This window comes from Balaenoptera acutorostrata, chromosome 2, assembly GCF_949987535.1.
Source record: "Balaenoptera acutorostrata chromosome 2, mBalAcu1.1, whole genome shotgun sequence".
Taxonomy (NCBI): domain Eukaryota; kingdom Metazoa; phylum Chordata; class Mammalia; order Artiodactyla; family Balaenopteridae; genus Balaenoptera; species Balaenoptera acutorostrata.
The window spans coordinates 175793982-175815283 of NC_080065.1; the positions used below are offsets into that span (position 1 = coordinate 175793982).

The window sequence follows — 21302 nt, forward strand, 5'->3', positions numbered from 1 at the left end:
AAAGATTAAAACATGATGATTCTGATACTTACACTGTATTGTATAATTGATATTTGCTGAGAGAGTGGATCTTAAGCATACTCACCATGCAAACAAAAATAAAGGTGACTAAGTGAGGTGATGGATGTGTTTAACCTGGAAAGTCTTATATGTTGAGGCAAGATCTTAGATCTTGAGGCAAGAGGAGAAAGTCCTCCTTCTTTCTGTTGGGCTCAGCTATCCTCATAGGGTGTGATAGCTTCCCAAGAGATTGAACTGCAAAACTCTTTTACATTGCAAAATACTTCACGCACTGATTTATTTGAACAGCTTTATGGAGATATAATGCACATACTTTAGAAGGCATCCATTAAGTGTACATTTTAATGGTTTCAGTATATTTGCAGATACACACAATTATCACAATTTTTGATACTTCAAAAAGAAACTCCTCCGCCCTTTAGCTATCACTGCTAATCTTCTTACCCTCCTCCTCCAATCCCCCAGCCTAAAAAACCACTACTCTACTTTCTATTTCCATATTCTGCTCTTTCATATTAAAAGAATTATATATGGCCTTTAGAAGGACTTCATTCACTCAGCATAATTTCTTCAAGAGACAACTATGCATGAATATTTCCTTCGTTTTGTGTCAGAATAATATTCTACTGATTGGATAAAACATGTTGTGTTTATCTATTCACCTGTTAATGGACATTTGGATGTTTCTCCCTTTTGCTTACTATGAATCACATTACTATAAAATTCATATATGTTTTGATCGAACATGTGTTTTCATTTTCTTGAGCATGTACCTAGGTGGGATTGATGGGTCATTTGATAATTCTAGGTTTAATATTTGAGGATCTCCCAGACCTTTATCCAGAGCAGTTTCGCCATTTTATCTTCATTCCACCCCATATGAGAGTTCAAATTTCTCCATGTATCCTCGATAAAACTTATTGCCTCACTTTTTTTTTTTTTTTAACTTTTGGGTTTATTTATTTATTTATTTATTTATTTTATGGCTGTGTTGGGTCTTCGTTTCTGTGCGAGGGCTTTCTCCAGTTGCGGCAAGTGGGGGCCACTCTTCATCGCGGTGCACGGGCCTCTCATTATCGCGGCCTCTCTTGTTGCGGAGCACAGGCTCCAGACGCGCAGGCTCAGTAATTGTGGCTCACAGGCCTAGTTGCTCCGCGGCATGTGGGATCTTCCCAGACCAGGGCTCAAACCCGTGTCCCCTGCATTGGCAGGCAGATTCTCAACCACTGCACCACCAGGGAAGCCCCGTGCCTCACTTTTTAATTTTAGCCATCCTAATTGTTGTCAAGTGGAATCTCACTGTGGTTTTGATTTGCATGTCCTTGATGACTAATGATATCCAGAATCTTTTCATATGCCCTTGAACATTTGTGTATTTTACTTAGAAAAAATGTGTATTCAGATCCTTTGTCATATTTAAATTGAATTATTTGATTTTTATAAATTATGTTATGTCTAGATATTTTCATTACAAGTTCCTTTTCAAATATAAGATTGGCAAAATTTTCTTCCATTCTGTGGTTGTGTTTTCACTCTCTTGCCCTAAAAATTTTACTTATAATTGTAGTAATATACACATACCATAAAATGTACATGTTCACCATTTTTAACTGTATAGTTCAGTACTATGTAATACATTGCCATTGTGAAACCAATCTCCAATTTTCATCTTCCACAAACATGTTGAGACAAACAAATAGACTGTCAGTTATTTCTCCAGCAAAATATGGGTTTATCCAGGACGAGCAAAGAATTGTAATTTGGGATCTGCAACCTTGGCATGCAAGATCCCTGGAGCAAGGAGAGGAGTCTTTTAAAGAAGGGAAAAGGATGTTGGGAGGGCTATAGTAAACAAAAAATGATCTGAGCAAACTGAGGGTTCAAAGTACAGTGGCTTTTCATTGGCTGAGTTATGACAGTTTCTCATTGGCCAAGATCTTGAGGCAAGAGGAGAAAGTTCTCCTTCTTTCTGTTGGGCTCTGCTATCCTCATAGGGTGTGATAGCTTCCCTTCTGGTCTATTTAATTTAGATTTCTGTTTATTAATTTTTTACATCCGTAAGACAACAAGTCCTCATTCTCCCATTGCCCAGCCCCTGGCAAAAACTATTCTTTTTGTCTCTAGGAATTCAACAACTCTAGGTACCTCATACCAATGAAACCATACAGTGCCATTTCAACAGTGTTAAATATTCTGATCCAAGAAATTAGGATGTTTTCACATTTATCTCACATTCATTTATTTATGTTGACCATGCTTTGTAGTTTTCTGAGTATTCATTTTGTATTCCTTTTGCTAAATTTATTCCTAATTATTTTATTCCTTTTCATCTTATTAGAAGTGCATGTCTTAGTTTCATTATATCATTGCAAGTGTATAGAAATACACTAAAAAAATAATTATTATATTTTGATCTTGTATATTATCACTCTGCTGAACTCAATAATGAGTTCTAATACTTTTTTAAAAAATTCTTTAGTTTTTTCTGAATAGAAGATATCTCATCTGGAAATGGAAATAGTTTTTCATCTTCCTAACCAATCTTTAAGCATTTTATTGCCTTTTCTTGTATAATAGTTTTGGCTAAAATCTCTAGTACATTCTCAAACAGAAGTGGCAAGACCAGATATCCTTGTTTTGTTCCATATCTTCAGATGAAAGCATCCAATCTTTCATCATTAAAAATATTAGCTTTGGGTTTTCCACAGATGTTCATTATGAGGTTAAGAAATTTCTTTCTATTCCTGTTATTCTGAGTGTTTTAATCATGGTGTATATCACAGGTGTATATCACTACAACCTTCCCTTTTACTACTCCTTATGCTGCATACAACTGTCCTTGTATATTTCTCCCCTGGTTTTTACTTAACACTAAATACCATGGAAAATATTTAATTTCCTCTGCTCTTTAATAAAAATTGAAGTTGTTACTTTTATTTTCCAGGCTTCCAGAAAATGTGCTGGAAGTCTAAGCATATGGAAATGAAACCTGTGAACAGCAAAATGCGCTGTGGGCTTTGTGGATCATCGAAACGAGGGGCACCCTGCTTAAAGGAAAAAACATTAAAAATTCCCCATATCTCCTTTTATACTCAATTATGACATTACATGAAATGACACAAATTACCTAAACTTATAGGCCTCAGTTGAGTCATAACGGAAATATTAAAAATATTACATAGTATACTAAACAGTAAACTTATATAACTGAGGTACTACATGGTACCTCAGGAAATACATCAGTGTTTACATAACAAGTAGGAAAGGCAAAAGCTGTTCCAAAGGACCAGGAGCTGGCCTGTATTCTTTGTAAGGCCAAGTCTTTTCCTGTTGAAAAGAAAAATGTCACACACCTCCTTCATCAAGGCACTCAGTGGCCATGAAGGACCAAGACATTTATATCGATATTTTGTAACACTACCTCTAAAAATGGTAAAAGATAAAAGTTCCAAATCATAAAAATGACCAGTACTTTCCTTTTCTTACTAATATGACTGACTGGAATGTCTTTTGAAAAAACTTTCGCTCTAATTCTCGTTTTTACCTTGTAGAAAACAACAATTATGATCACCAATGAGAGAAAAGTTTACCTCCTCACAGCATTCAATACAGAAAAACACCTTGCTTGCTTAAATAGCAACCATATCCTCTAACAAGAGTCAAAATCCTATAAGAAGTCCATTTCAGCATCCTGTTGCTATTATACTTCACAGTCCTTTGCAGTCTGTGTTCATTCTTAATAAAATTCATTATACTCCCCTCTTTGACTACAGGTGTGATCCTATGGGTCAGTGGCAGAGGGCACTGGAAAATTTTTACATTTTTGGTATTAAGAGTGAATGAGAAATGAATTTCAAATCAAAAATTTTAACTACAAAAAAAGTAAAATTTCTCTGAGAAAAAAATACTTGAACATGATAATACTAATGCAAAAATATAATGATTAAATGAAGAAAATTGCAAATTTATCTGAATATCCATAATTAAATGGGTATTTTAATATATATTCTGAGGAAAGAAAAACCACAGTATTTGTTAGCATACGAAAGCTTAGGAAAGAGTTGATAAAATCTCTCTCTGAAACAACTACAGAATTATTTCTTTCACCAAAAAATGAACATACTTTTAATCATGTACAATCAAACGTAACTGAAAACAAAGAGGGATTATATTCAGCTACAAGTAACAGAAAGCACCCATACTTTTCCTGATATGAGGAAGGGGCTTATTCTCACATAGAAGGAGTGGGTCAAGGCAGCCACTGCACAATGCAGCAAACTCCCATGTCATTGTTTATCGCTGCACCATTGTGAATGTCATGGTGAATCAGGAAAACATACTCACTAGCAATGTTAACAGCATAAGGTGTTTCCTACACAAGTTAGACATGATGAAGCTATAATCTACAGAAGAGGGTAATCAAACAATACTCCAAATCATGAAATTCTGAATTATTTTCCAAGTGGACACAGGAGGCTTCACAGAAAAATTCAAACTCTAACAGATTTTGATGTAGAATTGTGAAGACATCAGAGGAAAACTACACTTCTGATAATAGAAATCAAACAGTTGGTGGTGGTTTTGAGGATACTCTTGAATACAAAGGCACAGAATCTGGAAAATAGGATGAAAGGTGGTGTCCTCAAACCTCCTAGGTATCTGTCTCTCTCCCAGCATGGTGGCTCCAAAATCTGAAGTATGCCTTCTTCTCATCTGCCTTTAAATTGCACACAGGTGACGCTACTGGTGAATTCTAACATGGAACCACGAAGGGGATAGATTGTGGAAAATTTAGGTCCTAATATTACTCACAGGCAGGATATCTCCAACTCTAGATTTTTTGTCCTATCACAAGTCCCTCTTCTTCAAAGTCTTTTCACCAAATACCAGTCAGAAGGAATGAAGAAGCAAATGGAAAAACATAATTTACGTGAATGTACACCCTTTGACAACCTTGTCATACAGAAAAAATTATTCCAAGTGTTTAATAGTACGGAAAATGGAAAAAGGCTCCTATACTCACCACCACCCAGAAAAGATCTTTCTGTAATAAAGGTACAGTATATATAATAGATTAAGGATATCCGAGAACTGCCACCCAAGGCCAGTAGGAAAATCCCAACAAATACTAAGCCTAATTGCATATTAGAACTACACTTTATGGGGTATATATATATGTATAGCTGATTCACTGTGTTATAAAGCAGAAACTAACACACCATTGTAAAGCAATTATACTCCAATAAAGATGTTAAAAAAAAAAAGAACTACACTTTAATCATCCATAGGTCCAATATACTTAAAAATGGAAAAAGAAAATATCATTATCTGATTAAAGGAAAAATCACTACCTTTTAACCTTATGAACTATTATTAAAAGATGACTTCCAGAATTACCTCACCTAAATATTCACTTCTGAAGGTAACTAGTACAAATCCAACGTCAAGAAAGGCATTTTCATAAAGATCCTTAGTAAACACATATATTTATAAATTTTTATAACAAGTCTTTCATATTGAAGATTTTCTGAAACATTATTCTTGGATTACTTTCCAACAAGTTACCTCATGTTACTGACATTTATATTTGTTTCTCATGGGAGTTTTCACATATAAGTATGTGGGCCCACTGAAGTCTTTCCTAGGCTCTTTAAAAACTATACCTATTATCTAGTGAACCCTTTCATGCTTTTGCAAAGTAGAGAGATCAGAAAAGGTTTTCCCACATTTTTCATTTACATGGTTTCTCTGTAGTATGCATGTGTCTCTGAATGCCTAAGACAGAAATGTAGGCTTTCCCGTGTTCCTACGTTCATAAGGCTTCTCTCCAGGGTGAGTTCTTTCATGCACTTGAACGTAAGTGGAAGCAAAAGTTTTCCCACATATTTTACAGTCATAGGGTTTTTCTAGTATGTGTTCTTTCATGTTTTTGAAGAGAACTGGAAAAACGAAATGCTTTAGAACATATTTTACACACACACGGTTTCTCACCAGTGTGAGTCTTTTCATGTGTTTGAAGAAAACTGGGAATAATAAATGCTTTCCCACATTCTACACATTTATATGGTTTCTCTCCAGTGTGCAGTCTCATGTGTCTGTGAATGCCTGAGACAGAAATGTAGGCTTTCCCACATTCCTTACATTTATAGGGTCTCTCTCCAGTGTGAATTCTTTCATGCACTTGAACATAGGTGGAACTGAAGGTTTTCCCACATATCTTACATTCATAGGGTTTTTCTCCAGTATGGGTTTTCTCATGTTTTCGAAGATATCTGGGAATACTAAATGCTTTAGAACATGTTTTACACATATACGGTTTCTCTCTAGTGTGAGTCCTTTCATGTGTGTGAAGAAAACTGGGAATAATAAATGCTTTCCCACATTCTTCACATTTATATGGTTTCTCTCCAGTGTGCAGTTTCATGTGCCTTCGAATGCCTGAGGAACAAACGAAGGCTTTCCCACATTCCTGACATTGATAGGGTTTCTGTCCAGTGTGAGCTCTTTCATGCACTTGAACATAAGTGGAAGCGAAAGATTTCCCACATACTTTACATTCATAGGGTTTTTCTCCAGTATGGGTTCTTTCATGTTCTCGAAGGGATCTGGGAATACTAAATGCTTTACAACACGTTTTACAGACATATGGTTTCGCTCCACTGTGACTCCTTTCATGTATTTGAAGAGAACTGGGGTTAATGAATGCTTCCTCACATTCCTTACATTCATAGGGTTTTTCTCCAGTGTGATCTCTTTCGTGTTTTTGGAAACCTTTTTGAGAATATAAACCTTTACCCCATTGCTTACATTCATAGGGCTTCTCTCTAGAGTGAATTATTTCATGTGTTTGGAAACCTTGATGATTACTGAAACTTTTTCCACATTGCTGGAATTCATACAGTTTCTCTCCTGTGTGAGTTCTTTTGTGCCTCTGTAAGGAACTGTAATATTTGTAAACTTTCCCACATTCCTTACATTTATATGTATTATAAAGTCCCTGATCATATTTTTTAAAATCTTGAGGTTTGTGTTCAATGTGACATTTCATGTGCCTATTAAGAGATGAATGATGCATGAAGACTTTTCCACATACACTGCATTCAAATGGTTTTAATCCAGGAGTTTTCTTGTCCTGATCGAGAGGTGGAATAAGGCTGAAGTTTCCTCCACATGGACTACGGTCTTTACGCTCAGAGAATCTCACTACCATATGATTTCTGAAAATGTGAGAAGCACATTATTAATGGTTTCTTAATCATTTTATATGTATTGCATTTATTAAAATTGATAGGAATAGTGTGGTTTTCTAATTTGTGTGAATTGTTAGGAATTGAATATACTGAATGCTCTGCAACAGGACTGCACCCTTTCTATTGAAAAGTGATATTCAAATACAGGGTTTATTAATACTGCTTGCAAGTGAATTATTTTGCAAATACTGCACATTTATATAACATTTAAGAAATACTTTTGAAAGAAACTTTCTAAGAATAACTAAATTAGAAGAAAGGGCTATTTGTTTTGTTTGCACGTTTTTAAAATTTCATAATATACCAGGATTCTCACGTGAGTCAATGTTTTCTATTGTCAGTGTGACTTACCTTGGTTTTCCCCCCTGGTTTTTGTACTGCTCTTCAATGTCATCATCATCCCATTTTGTTCCTAAAATGCAGACCCAGTAAAATAATTCCAAAGATAGGAAATTAAAGAAATATTATTTGACTCTATGTACATTGTTATCTGTGATCATGCCTGGTTTATATACCAACATCCTCCCTTCTCACATTACACAACATAGAACAACATCAATGAGCAAGAAGCATTTGAACTCTACCTGAGTAACTGACAGAAAGTCCCCATCCTTACCTACTGAGGCCAGGTTCCTAAAGGTTTCCTGCATCACATCTCTGTAGAGTTTCTTCTGTGTAGGATTCAGTAGAGCCCACTCCTCCAGGGTGAAGTTCACAGCCACATCCTCACAGGTCACTGAGTCCTAAAACATCCCAAGTATGTGTACAGTAGGATGAGTGACAGTACTGGACACCTATATTCCATTTATGGGAAGGTTATGTATGATTCTGGCCTTTCCAAACATTTACTCACCCTCTGTCCACACTTTCTTCCTCATTAATTTATCAGTACCATAAAGACATGAAAATTATTTACACATTTTTACTGTGATCACATTACATTTTATTTCTCTCTAGTGGCAGGGCCCAGAGAATACTGGAAAATGACAGAAATGCTATACAAATGAAACCAATATTATCATTTTAAGACCATCAATTCCTTATGAGAAAAATTCTTTCATTTCCTTCCTTATTACCCACCAATTCCAGCACTCCAAGAGACAAGGGGTCAAATCTCTGTGAGGTTTCAATGCGTAAACCACTGTGAATAACTACAAGCTTTTTCTTCTCTTCCCATTACCAAGCATGAGAGTCCAGGAGGCCTCTGGCATGTAACATTTAACAAGGTCCAGCTAGTCACAGATCCTACAGTCCTCCAGGACATTAAAAGTGACAAGATGCAACTGGCTGAATGAAAATATTCTTGGGGAGAAGCACTGCTTTTGCCCTGTGTCATATGTATTACAGACTCAGTACCTCCTTTGTCTCTCTGTCCAATTTAATGGACTAGAAAGTTATTTGGAACATAGAGTTCAGACATGACAAAGAAGGCATGACAACTTAGACCACAAAATCTCTACACTCCTGTGCCTCAGGGCAGCTTCCTGACAATTCTGGGAACACACAGGCATACACACTGAGATAATAATGTCAGAAGAGCCCATGTGGCACACCATGACAGTCGATCCTCATCCCTGCTGACATTAAAAAACAATTTAAGGAGAGGAGAACAAGATGGCGGAGTGGAGGGACATGGAACTCACCTCCTCCTGTCAGTACATCTACACGTGGAACAATTTTTTTAGAATACCTATTGAAAGCTTCCAGAAGATCTCATATAACCAAAGCTGCAAGAAAGATCCCCACATAACTGGGTAGGATGAAGGGAGAAGAGAGAAGAGGAATTGAGATGGGACCTGCGCCGCTGGGAGGGAGCTGTGAAAGAGGAAAGGTCCCCTAAGCCAGGGAACCTCCTTCACCAGTTGGGAGGTCCACCAGGATAGATAGGGAGCTTCAAAGGCTGGAAAGGAGAGTGTGGCAGCTGGCCTGCAGCCTGGCAGGGTAGAGAGAGATCAGAACTGAAGGCCCTGGTAACGTGCCCACACTTCTCAGCCCAAGACATGTGCCTGCTGGTGTGTGCAATGACTGGGTGCAGAAACGTGGCTTCAGCGGACAGACCCGGGGAGAGGACTCAGTTTGGCTGCACAGAGACAGCCCACAGGGCCTGGACTGTGGCCTGGGTCGCAACTGGGGGCATGAGCACGACGGAGAGTGGGTCTGCCATAGGAGCCCCATTGTCAACACGGGCAGGAGGGAAACAGGTCTGCCATAGCAGCCTCACTGTCAGCATGCTCATAGCAGGGATCTAGCTGCAGTGGGTTCTTTGAACTTTGTGGGCCTGAACAAGCAGAGGCAGGGCTGAAATCTGAGCCAAATGCAGGCAGTCCTACTGCAGGTGCTGGGATGCAGCTCCAGTGGCTTCTCGTTCCAGCAGATTTTGGGACCGGGACTGCTTGTGCTTACCTGAGAGCCACCTCAGCCAATTATCTGCTGGCTCAGGGGACATGACTCTGTGGGTTTAAACACTGGTGGCCCTGTGCACACGTATACACGCCTAAGGAACCTCTAACCTGATTACCAGAGCCCCCAAGTGAAGGCGGCCATCAAGGGCAGTGCCAGCAGCAGTGATCTTTGTGGGTACGCACACCAGGTGGCAAGCAGCATCGCAGAATCACACATCCCACAGACATCTCCTGGGGATGAAGATGAAGTGGCTCCTTTCCCAGTGGGAGGGCTCCAGTGTCACCTACCTCACACCACAGCTTAGAACCGGATCTAGGAGCTTCTATTCCAACAACTAGAGAGCAGACCCTGCCCCCAACAGACCTGTGACAATCACAGAGCAAAGAGGAGGCCCCACCAAACATCCAGTGCAGTCTCTGATCACCACAAGGCCAAACACACCAACAAGGGTGAGCAGAACCTGATGAGACACATGGCAAGCATACATATTAAAAACAGCCCTTGCACCATGAATATTGGACTCAAGCAGTCTACACAGGGACACTCCCACAAAACATCAGCCCTGCGAGACCACAGTAGATAACTGTTTCTCCTAAACTGACAGTCAGAGAAATATAAGAAAAATGAAAAAGCAGAGGAACTACTCCCAATTAAAAGAACAAGAGAAATACCCTTAAAGAACAAACAATGAAACAGACCTCTCCAGTCTACCAGACCCCAAGTTCAAAAAGGAGGTAATAAAAATGCTGAAGGTATTAAGAAAGGCTACCAATAAAAATGTGGATCACTGCAACAAGGAACTAGAAACTATAAAGATGAGCCAATCAACATTAGACAACTCCATTGCCAATATGAATACTGAGTTAGACAATAAATAGCAAACTTAATAATGCAGAACAACAAACAAGTGACCTGGAAGAAAGAATAACGGGAATCACCCAATCAGAACAGCAGACAGAAAAACAAATGAAAAATATGAAAGCAACATACGAGATGTATGGAACAATATAAAGCATGCCAATTTACGCATAATAGAATCCAAGAAGGAGTAGAAAGAGAAAAGGGGATTGAAAAAGTATTGAATAAATTATGGCTGAAAACGTCCCAAACCTAAAGAAAGAAACAGATATCCAGGTACAGGAAGCACAAAGGGTCCCAAACAAGATGAACCCAAACAGACCTGCTCTAAAATATATCATAACTAAAATAGGAAGAAGTAAAGATAAAGAGAGGATTCTAACGGCAACAAGAGAAAACCAGAGTCAATCACAAGGGAATCCACATAAGGCTATCAGCTGATTTCTCTACAGAAGCTTTGCAGGGCAGAAGGAGTGGCAAGATACACTGAAAGTCCTGAAAGGTAAAAACCTGCAACCTAGGATACTCCACCCAGCAAGATTATCATTTAAAATAGAAGGAGAGATATAGAATTTCTCAGAAAAGAAAAAACTAAAAGAATACAGCAGTACTAAGCCTATCTTACAAGAAATATAGAAAGGTCCTCTCTAAATGGAAAAGTAAGAATCTATATGAATGGGAAAATCAAAATAGTGAAGGTAAATATATAAGAGGACTGAAGATCACTTAAATAAACCAGTACATAGATTTAAAAAGAATCAAAAGAATACTGTGAAAGCAATTATAACTATAAGGAACAGCAAAAGGGTAATAAACATGAAGATGTAAAATACGACATCAAAATCACAAAATGTGTGGGAGGGGGGAGTACGAATGTAGATCTTTTACAATGTGTTTGATCTTATATGACTACCAGTCTAAAGCAAGTACATACATTTACGGGTTAACAAACTTGAAAACCAGGCTAACCACAAACCAAAAACAAACAATAGATTCACAAAAACCAAAATGAAAGAAACTCAAGCATAATACAAAGAAAACCATCAAACTACAAAGGGAAAAATAAGAAGAAAGGAACAAATAAGAAATATAAAATCAACTGGAAAACAAGGTTTTAAATGTCAATAAATACATACTTATCAAAAACTACTTTATGTGTCAATGGAATAAATGCTCCAATCAAAAGACAGAGTGGTAAATTGGATAATAAAACAAGAACTTTCAATATGCTGCCTACAAGAGACCCAATTTACAGCAAAAGAAACATAAACATTGAAAGTAAGGGAATGGAAAAAGATATTTCAAACAAATGGAAATTAAAAGAAAGCAGGGTTAGCAATACTCATATCAGACAAAATAGACTTTAAAACAAAAGCAATAAAGAAAGACAAAGAAGGACACTAGATAATGATAAAAGGATCTACAAGAAGAGGATATTGCACTCATTAACATACATGCACCCAATGTAGGAACATCTAAATACATAAAACAAATATGAGCAGACATAAAAGGAGAAATTGATGGGAATATAGTAATAGGAGAGTTTCACACCCCAGTGGCATCAATGGACAGATCTTCCAGACAGAAAATCAGTAAGGCAACAGAGATTCTGAATGACACAATAGAATAGTTAGACTTAATAGCTATTTATAGGACACTACATAAAAAGAAACCAGAATACACATTCTTTTCAAGCACACAAAGAACATTCTCTAGGATAAACCACACAGTAGAACAAAAAACAAGGCTCAACAAATTTAAGAGGACAGAAATTATTTCAAGCATCTTTTCTGACCACAACAGCGTGAAACCAGAAATCAACCACAGAAAGAAAAGCGAGAAAAAAATGATTATATGGAGACTAAAAACAACATGTCCCTAAAAAAACCAATGGGTCAACAATGAAATCCAAGAGGAAATTAAAAATTACCTCAAGAAAAATGAAAATGAAAACACAACCATACATAATCTATGAGATGCAGCAAAAGCAGTTCTATGAGGGAATTTCATAGCGATACAGGGCTTCTTTAAACAAAAACAATAAATCCCAAATAAATAACCTAACCTACCACTAAAAGGATTAGAAAAAGAACAACAAAACCTAAAGTCACAGAAAGAGGGAAATAATAAAGATCAGAGAGGAAGTAGATAGAGATTTAAAAAAAAAACATTAGAAAAGTCCAATAAAACTGAGACCTGGTTTTTTGAAAAGATAAAAAAAAATCAACAACCCTCTAGGCAAGCTCACCAAAAAGAAAAGAGAGAGGACCCAAAGAAACAAAATGAGAAATGAAAGGGGAAAAACAACAACCAATACCACAGCAATACAAAAAAATCATAAGAGAATAGTATAAACAAGTATATGCCCACAAAATGGACAACCTAGAAGAAAGGTACAAGTTCCTAAAAATATACAGCCTACCCAAATTGAGTCAAGAAGAAAGAGATAATTTTTTTTATCTTTTTTTTTTTTTTAATTTTTATTTATTTATTTATTTATTTATTTTTGGCTGTGCTGGGTCTTTGGTTCGTGCGAGGGCTTTCTCCAGTTGCGGCAAGTGGGGGCCACTCTTCATCGCGGTGCGGGGACCGCTCTTCATCGCGGTGCGCGGGCCTTTCACTATCGCGGCCCCTCCCGTCGCGGGGCACAGGCTCCAGAAGCGCAGGCTCAGCAGCCGTGGCTCACGGGCCCAGCCGCTCCGCGGCATGTGGGATCCTCCCAGACCAGGGCTCGAACCCGTGTCTCCTGCATTAGCAGGCAGATTCTCAACCACTGCGCCACCAGGGAAGCCCGAAAGAGATAATTTGAACAGACCAAGCACTAGAAGTTAAATGGAAACTGTGCAAATCCCCTGGTGGTCCAGTGGTTAGGACTCAACACTTTCACTGCTGTGGCCTGGGTTCAACCTCTGGTCGGGGAACTAAGATCCTGCAAGCCATGTGGTGTGGCCAAAAATAAATAAATAAATTTAATTTAATTTTTAAAAATTGAAGCTGCAATATAAAAACAAAAACAAAAAACTCCCTGCAAACAAAAGTCCAGGACCAGAGAGCTTCCCTGGAGAATTCTACCAAACATACAAAGAAGAACTTATACTGATCCTTATCAAACTATTCCAAAAGACTGAAGAGGCGGGTACACTCCCAAAGTCATTCTATGAAGCAACCATCACCCTGATGCCAAAACCAAAGACACTACACAAAAAAGAAAATTACTGGCCAATATCTTTGATGACTACAGATGCAAAAATCCTCAACAAAATGTGATCAAATCAAATCCAAGTACACACAGAAAGGATCGTACAACATGATCAAGTTGGATTCATCCCAGGCTCACAAGGATGGTTCAACACACACAAATCAATCAATGTGATACATGACATCAACAAAAGAAAAGACAAAAACCACATGATCATCTCAACAGGTGAAGACAAAGTATCTGATAAAATTTAACATGCATTCATGATAAAAACTCTCACCAAAGTGGTTATAGAAAGAACATATCTCAACATAATAAAAGCCATTTTTGGCAAACCCACAGCCAACGTAACACTCAATGGTGAAAAGCTGAAAGCATTCCCGGTAAATTCTGGAACGAGACAAGGATGCCCACTTCCACCACTTCTACTCAACAGAGTATTGGAAGTCCTAGCCACAGCAATCACAGAAGAAAAAGAAATGAAATCCAAATCAGAAGGGAAAAAGTAAAATTGTCATTATATGAAGATGACATGATACTCCATATAAAAACCCTAAAGACTCCACACAAAAACTACTAGAACTGACAAATGAATTCAGCAAGGCAGCAGAATATGAGATAAATATACAGAAATCTGTTGCATTTCTTTACACCAAAAAAGAAATATAAAAAAGAGAAAGTAAAAAAACAATCCCATTTAAAATCACATCAGGGACTTCCCTGGTGGCGCAGTGGTTAAGAATTCGTCTGCCAATGCAGGGCACACATGTTCAAACTCTGGTCCAGGAAGATCCCACATGCTGCAGAGCAACTAAGCCTGTGTGCCACAGCTACTTAGCCTGCATGCCACAACTACTGAGCCCACATGCACAACCTCTGAAGCCCACATGCCTAGAGCCTGGGCTCCGCAATAAGAGAAGCCATCACAATGAGAAGCCCACACACTGCAACGAAGAGTAGCCCCCACTCGCCACAACTAGAGAAAGCCTGTGCAGCAACGAAGACCCAACACAGCCAAAAATAAATAAATAATAAATAAATTTATTTTAAAAAAAATTACATCAGGACATCCTTGGTGGTGCAGTGGTTAAGAATCCACCTGCCAACGCAGGGGACACAGGTTTGATCCCTTGCCTGGGAAGACCTCACATGCCACAGAGCAACTAAGCCCGTGCACCACAACTACTAAGCCTGCACTCTAGAGCCTGTGAGCCACAACTACTGAACCCGCATGCCACAACTACTGAAGCCCACTCGCCTAGAGCCTGTGCTCCGCAACAAGAGAAGCCACCGCAATGAGAAGCCCATGCACTGCAACTGAGAGTAGCCCCTGCTCACCGCAACTAGAGAAAGCCCGCGCACAGCAACAAAGACCCAATGCAGCCAAAAATTAATTAATTAATTAATTAAAAAATAAATTAAAAAATAAAATAAAATCACATAAAAAAAAAATGAAATACCTAGGAATATGCCTAACCAAGGAGGTGAAAGACTTATATGCTGAGAACTATAAAATATTGATAAAGGAAACCAAAGATGATTCAAAGAAATGGAAAGATATCCTATGTTCTAGGATTGAAACAATTAATATTGTTAAAATGGCCACACTACCCAAAGCAATCTACAGATTTAATGCAATCCCCATCAAATTACTCATGACATTTTTCAAAGAACTAGAACAAATAATCCTAAAATTTATATGGAACTGTAAAAGACCCAGAATTATCAAAGCAATTCTGAGGAAAAAGAACAAAGTTGGAGTAATAACTCTCCCAGCCTTCAGACAATACTACAAAGCTACAGTAATTAAAACAGTGTGGTAATGAACAAAAACAGACATAGAGATCAATGCAACAAAATAGAGAGCCCAGAAATAAACTCACACACCTATGATCAATTAATCTTTGACAAAGGAGGCAAGGATAAACAATGGAGAAAAGATATTCTCCTCAGCAAGTGGTGTTGGGAAAACAGGACAGCCCCATGTAAATCAATGAAGTTAGAACATTCCCACATACCATACACAAAAATAAACTCAAAATGGCTTAAAGACTTAAATATAACACCTAATACCATAAAACCCCTAGAAGAAAATATAGGCAAAACATTCTTTTGCATAAATTGTAGCAGTGTTTTCTCAGGTAAACCTACTGAGGCAATAGAAATAAAAGCAAAAACAAACAAATGGGACCTAATCAAACTTATGAGCTTTTGCACAGCAAAGGAAACCATACACAAAACAAGAAGACAACCTACGGACTGGAAGAAAATATTTGCAAAGGATGTGAGTGACAAGGGCTTAATTTCTAAAATATACAAACAGGGCTTCCCTGGTGGCGCAGTGGTTAAGAATCTGCCTGACAATGCAGGGGAAACAGGTTCAAGCCCTGGTCCAGGAAGATCCTACATGCCACGGAGCAATTAAGCCCATGGGCCACAACTACTGAGCCTGCGCTCTAGAGCCGGTGAGCCACAATTACTGAGTCCATGTGCCACAACTGAAGCCCGTGCACATAGAGCCCGTGCTCTGCAACAAAGAGAAGCCACCGCAATAAGAAGCCCATGCACCGCAACTAGAAAAAAGCCCACACACAGCAATGAAGACCCAACGCAGCCATAAATTAATTAATTAATTATTTATTTATTTACTTATTTTTTAAAAAGGGACCTAAATAGACATTCCTCCAAAGAAGACATACAGATGACCAACAGGCACATGAAAAGATGCTCAACATCACAAATTATTAGTGAAATGCAAATCAAAACTACACTGAGGTAACAACTCACACCAGTCAGAATGGGCATCATCAGTCTACAAACAATAAATGCTGGAGAAGATGTGGAGAAAAGGGAACCCTCCTACACTGTTGGTAGGAATGTAAATTGGTGCAGTATGCAGGTTCCTTCAAAAACTAAAAAGAGTTACCATATGATCCAGCAATCCCACTCCTGGGCTTATATCAGCAAAAGAGGAAAGCTCTAATTCGAAAAGATACATGCATCCCAATGTTCACAGCGGCACAATTTACAACAGCCAAGACATGGAAACAACCTATGTGTCTATCAACAAATGAACGGATTCCAAAGATGTGGTTTATATATGCAATGTATTATTACTAGGCCATAAAAAAGAAGGAAATAATGCCATTTGCAGCAACATGGATGGACCTAGACATTATTAGACTAAGTAAATCAAACATTGATAGACAAATATATGATATCTTTTATATGTGGAATCTAAAAAAGAGTACAAATGAACTTATTTACAAAACAGACAGGCTCACAGACATAGAAAACAAACTTATGGTTACCAAAAGGGAAGGGGGGAAAAGGGATAAATGGGAAGTATGGGATTAACACATGCAGTTTACTACATATTAAATAGATAAACAACAAGGATTTGCGTATAGTATAAGGGATTTATAAATTGACAAAAAAAAATTTAAGAGCTGCAGATTATAAGGGAGCTCACTGAAGTCCATGATGTTTTCATGGTGAATATTCCCATGATTATAAAATAAATAAACCTGTCCACAGTGTTTTCCTCCCAAAGAACATAAAATCACTATCCTCTAATCAGAAGGAAGTCCTCTGTGACCAGCCACTGTAGAGGTGTCCTTCCTCCCTCTGCCATTGTCAAGCTCCTCTAGGGAGAAAAGGAACATGCAGTTCAACCCCTAAGCATAAGAATCCCTTAGCTGAAGACAGCACACACTGCCAGTAGGCTATAAAAGGGTATATTCCTCCATAATTGAGGTCTCTGGCGAGTGTAAGGCAGGTCTCTCAAGCAGGCGTGAAATAGCTTGAGAGAGCAAGGAAACGTGTGTGGACTTTTTTATTTTGGTTTTGTGGTGGGATACAGTGAGAGTTTACACACAAGGGCAGAGCATGTGTGGATTCAATCTTTTCCTGCGCCAAAGGTAGGAGCAAAGCCTTTCTCACTGTCTTGGATACATGTGGGTCACAAGGGGAAGAAGAAGGGATGAGGCTCTAAAGCTGTCCACAGTCAACTGTCAAAAAATTGGAGTCAGAAGCTTCTACTTCCGGCTCTGGCATTTAATAACTTAGAAGCTATCATTCCCAACCTCGCAAGAAAAAAGCAAAATAACTTGAAATAAACTTCTCTTCTTAGATTCTTCACAGCATTTAGGTCACAGGGCAACCCACGATCTTTAAAATTGGGAAAGAGAAAATAAATACAACATTATTAATATTCCCCAAATATTCTGTTCTTACCATGGCCTGTCAAAAAATTCTATTTCAGCAGAGTTTAATGGAAACACAAAAAAGACAGAACAATATCCATGAACCCTAACATAAACTGTCTTAAAAAGAAGATTTATAACCATCATGGGATTACGAAAGGAAAAGACAGAAAAGAACAGAAGAAATTAGTGTAGTAACAATCATTGAGATTTTCCTAAAATTAATGATACACGACACACTGTAGATCCAGGAAGCTCAGAGGACACTAAACACATAAACAATAAAAATGGACAACCAAGTAGCTCGTATTCAAACTAGACAAAAACCAAAGACAAGGTGAATATATATGGAAAGAGGCCAGAGGGGAAAACACCTTAGTTATACAGAAACAAAGATTAGAATTAAATCAGACTTCTTTTCAGAAACCACGCAAGAAATAAAAGAGTGGAGTGAAATATTTAACGTTTTGTAACAAAAAACAACTCTCCTAGAATTTTGTGTCAAGCGAAATTATCTTCCAGGAATAAAGGAGGAATAAAGACTTTCTCAGAAAAAAATTGAGACTTTGTCTTAATAGACCTACTGTGAAAGAAATGTTCAGAGACTCATCAGAAAGAATGTAAATGATGAAGATGTAGGATTAGAAAAACAATATATGAAGGTAAAATATCTACTGTAATTCTTATAATTAATATGGCAGATAACCACTTTGTTTCAAATATGAACAAGAATGTATTTGGCAATTTTAAACGTACGGATAAGTGAAATAAATGAGAGCCATGTGACAAGGGACCAGAGATGGGGGAAGTGGGAACAACTTCGTATGAGGTTACCTGCATGCCCAATGAAGTGGTATGGTGGACTTGACAAATGATGTGGCTTAGTTGTAAGTGTATACTGAAAACTCAAGGGCAAGCACTAAAAAAGTGAAAAAATATGTGTAATTGATATACTAACAGAGGATTAAGAAAAACAATCAGGTAAAATGCTCAATTAAAGCCAGAGACGGCAGAAAAAGTGGGAAGACAAAAAGAAACAAAGTACAAGGGTAACAAATAAAAACAATAAAAGGTGTGGTAGGTATTAATCCAACCGTATTAGCCACCACTTTAATCAAGGTCCCAATACAACTGAAAGACAAATACAGTAATGACAGATTTTTTAAATCACACTTAATCGTATGTTGTCCACAAGAAATCCACTTTAAACCTAAAGACACAGACAGACGAATGTTAAAAGGATGACGAAAAATGTCCTATGACAAAGCCAGAGAGGGACAAGGCTGACAGATCAACCAGGAAAGCTTCCAAAGAGGACCACCACCGGCAGGATTTCAGATAGGATGTCTGTGCCCAGAAAAGATCCTGAGGGAGAGGCATGAGGATTCAAACGGTAGTTCCACGTAGTTATTCATGGCTGTCCTCTCATGTCAAATATCCACAACGAATATAAATCTATAAAAAGGGGTCATCCATGACGCTGTGGGAAAAAAAAATTAAAACAAAAAAAAATTGGCTCTGCTTGAAATGCACCACGGAAGACAAATAGTTGATAATGATGCTGTGAATCGAAGAGGAGAAGCTGGAGTTTTAGAATTCGGGAAGGAATCTGTAAATTGAGGCATTTATTGCCACTCTAGGAAGAGCTAGGCTAGAGGGACAGGGTCGTGGATTTGAGACCCTGCTCCCCAACCATTTGGAAAACTCTGGAGAAAACGGGTCCCACCCTGGGGAGAAAGGAGGGACTGGGGACCCCACACAGCTCCTCATACACAGGTACCCCGGGGACCGAGTCAGTATTGTTCCCTGATGACTCTCCTCGTGGTCACCGCACATGCTGGGGGAGACGCGGGGCTGCGGGCGCAGAGCTGCCCAGAGAGGCTAGGGGCCGGGGCCGAAGTCGTGGCGCGCAGTGACCGGACAGGACGCCCGGGGTCCCGACTGCAGGCCCCGCCCCCACGCTGCGAGCCGGAGGGAATGAGGTCCCAGTGGTTGTCCAAGTGGACACGGGTCCGCAGACTCCGGAGTTGAACGCGGGGAGGCCCGGGTCCCGCCTCGGCCTGTTCCCCGCCGGTTCCTACCAATTTCTCCGCTCCGTCTCCACACGCCGGGGAGGCACACTCACCATATCCAGCTTTTCTGGGTCTCCCCGAGTCCCTCCTACGCCTCCCACGACCAGTGCAGAAACGACTGGGACCGTAAAGGGCTGGAAACGCCTGATATCCTCCGTGGGATGTCGGAGTCCGTGGCGACTTTCTTGCTGGTGCTGTGCGTCGCCCCGCCCACCTCCACCAGCGGCGCCCCTGATTGGACAGTTCGCAAGTCCCGCCACTTCCTGTCTCAGTGACTGTAGAGCAGGAGGGCTGGGCTCCGCCCAAACATCTTCGCCTCTAGGTGGTAACCTGACCAGGCAGCTCCATTTGCATTTAAACAGAAAGTTTTCCTGGCCTGAGGCTGCCTATGGTGTTTTCACCCAGCTTTTTGTGAAAGTGTGGGCTCAGGTGTGCGCCGGGAATTCCCGATTCAGTCTCAGGTTGGAGAAATATAGAGCAAGAGGATGGCCCAGGCCAGGTCTGCTTGTAACAAATGGGCCATCTGTCCTCTGCAGGTCAAGAGCTTGGCGTAAGGCTGCGGCGAACCACTCATGGAACTATGACCCTTGTTTAGAATGTCAACCATAAGGACCACCAATTATATAGAGGCAAAATGGTAGTCTATTGGGGGATCTTAGAATTGCAATTCAGGGGTAACAGATTCTGGAGAGACCCAGAATGGTGTCCCACCCGAGGAAAATGGGTAAAAGTTTTTCTAGGAAAAAGGGGGTTGTTCATTCAGGCTTACAAAACTTCTTTACCAAGAATTTGGATTGGAGGGTAAAATTCGTCTATACATACCATTGGGTTACAGAACACATCTCATCCGTTACTAGGGAAAGGTATGTTTTCTTTAGTCCAGAATAAGTCCATTTATCATCATCATCATCATTATGTGGCAACTCAGCAACTATTCAGCCATTTTATTTAGAGAGCTCAGCAAAATTCCAACACGAGAAGCAAAGATGGGGGTCCTTTGGTCCCATCTCACTCATTCCTGACACAGTTCTTTTCACAAGAAACACACTTAAGTGTGACCTCACCGTCTGTAACAGAGTCTGGTCCATTTTAGTCTTTGATCTTAGCGAGCACTGAGATTTCCCTCATCCCTTTCCCACCCCCACTCTTTTGTTACTTAAAGTAAAGAATCCCAGAACACTTGGCCCTGGTGAGAAATTTGAAGCCCGCAGTCCTAGCTGGGCGCAAGTACTCTGCTCAGTCTAACCACAGGGTGTGAGATGTGTTCATTAAGTTCTCATGTCTACATTTACAC

At 39.2% G+C, this 21302-nt stretch overlaps 1 pseudogene; it reads right to left on the bottom strand.

Moving 5' to 3' along the window:
- Window positions 1–456: 456 nt before the first annotated feature.
- Window positions 457–20203, bottom strand: LOC103006202 (zinc finger protein 14-like; annotated as a pseudogene).
- Between the last annotated feature and the right edge of the window lie 1099 nt (window positions 20204–21302).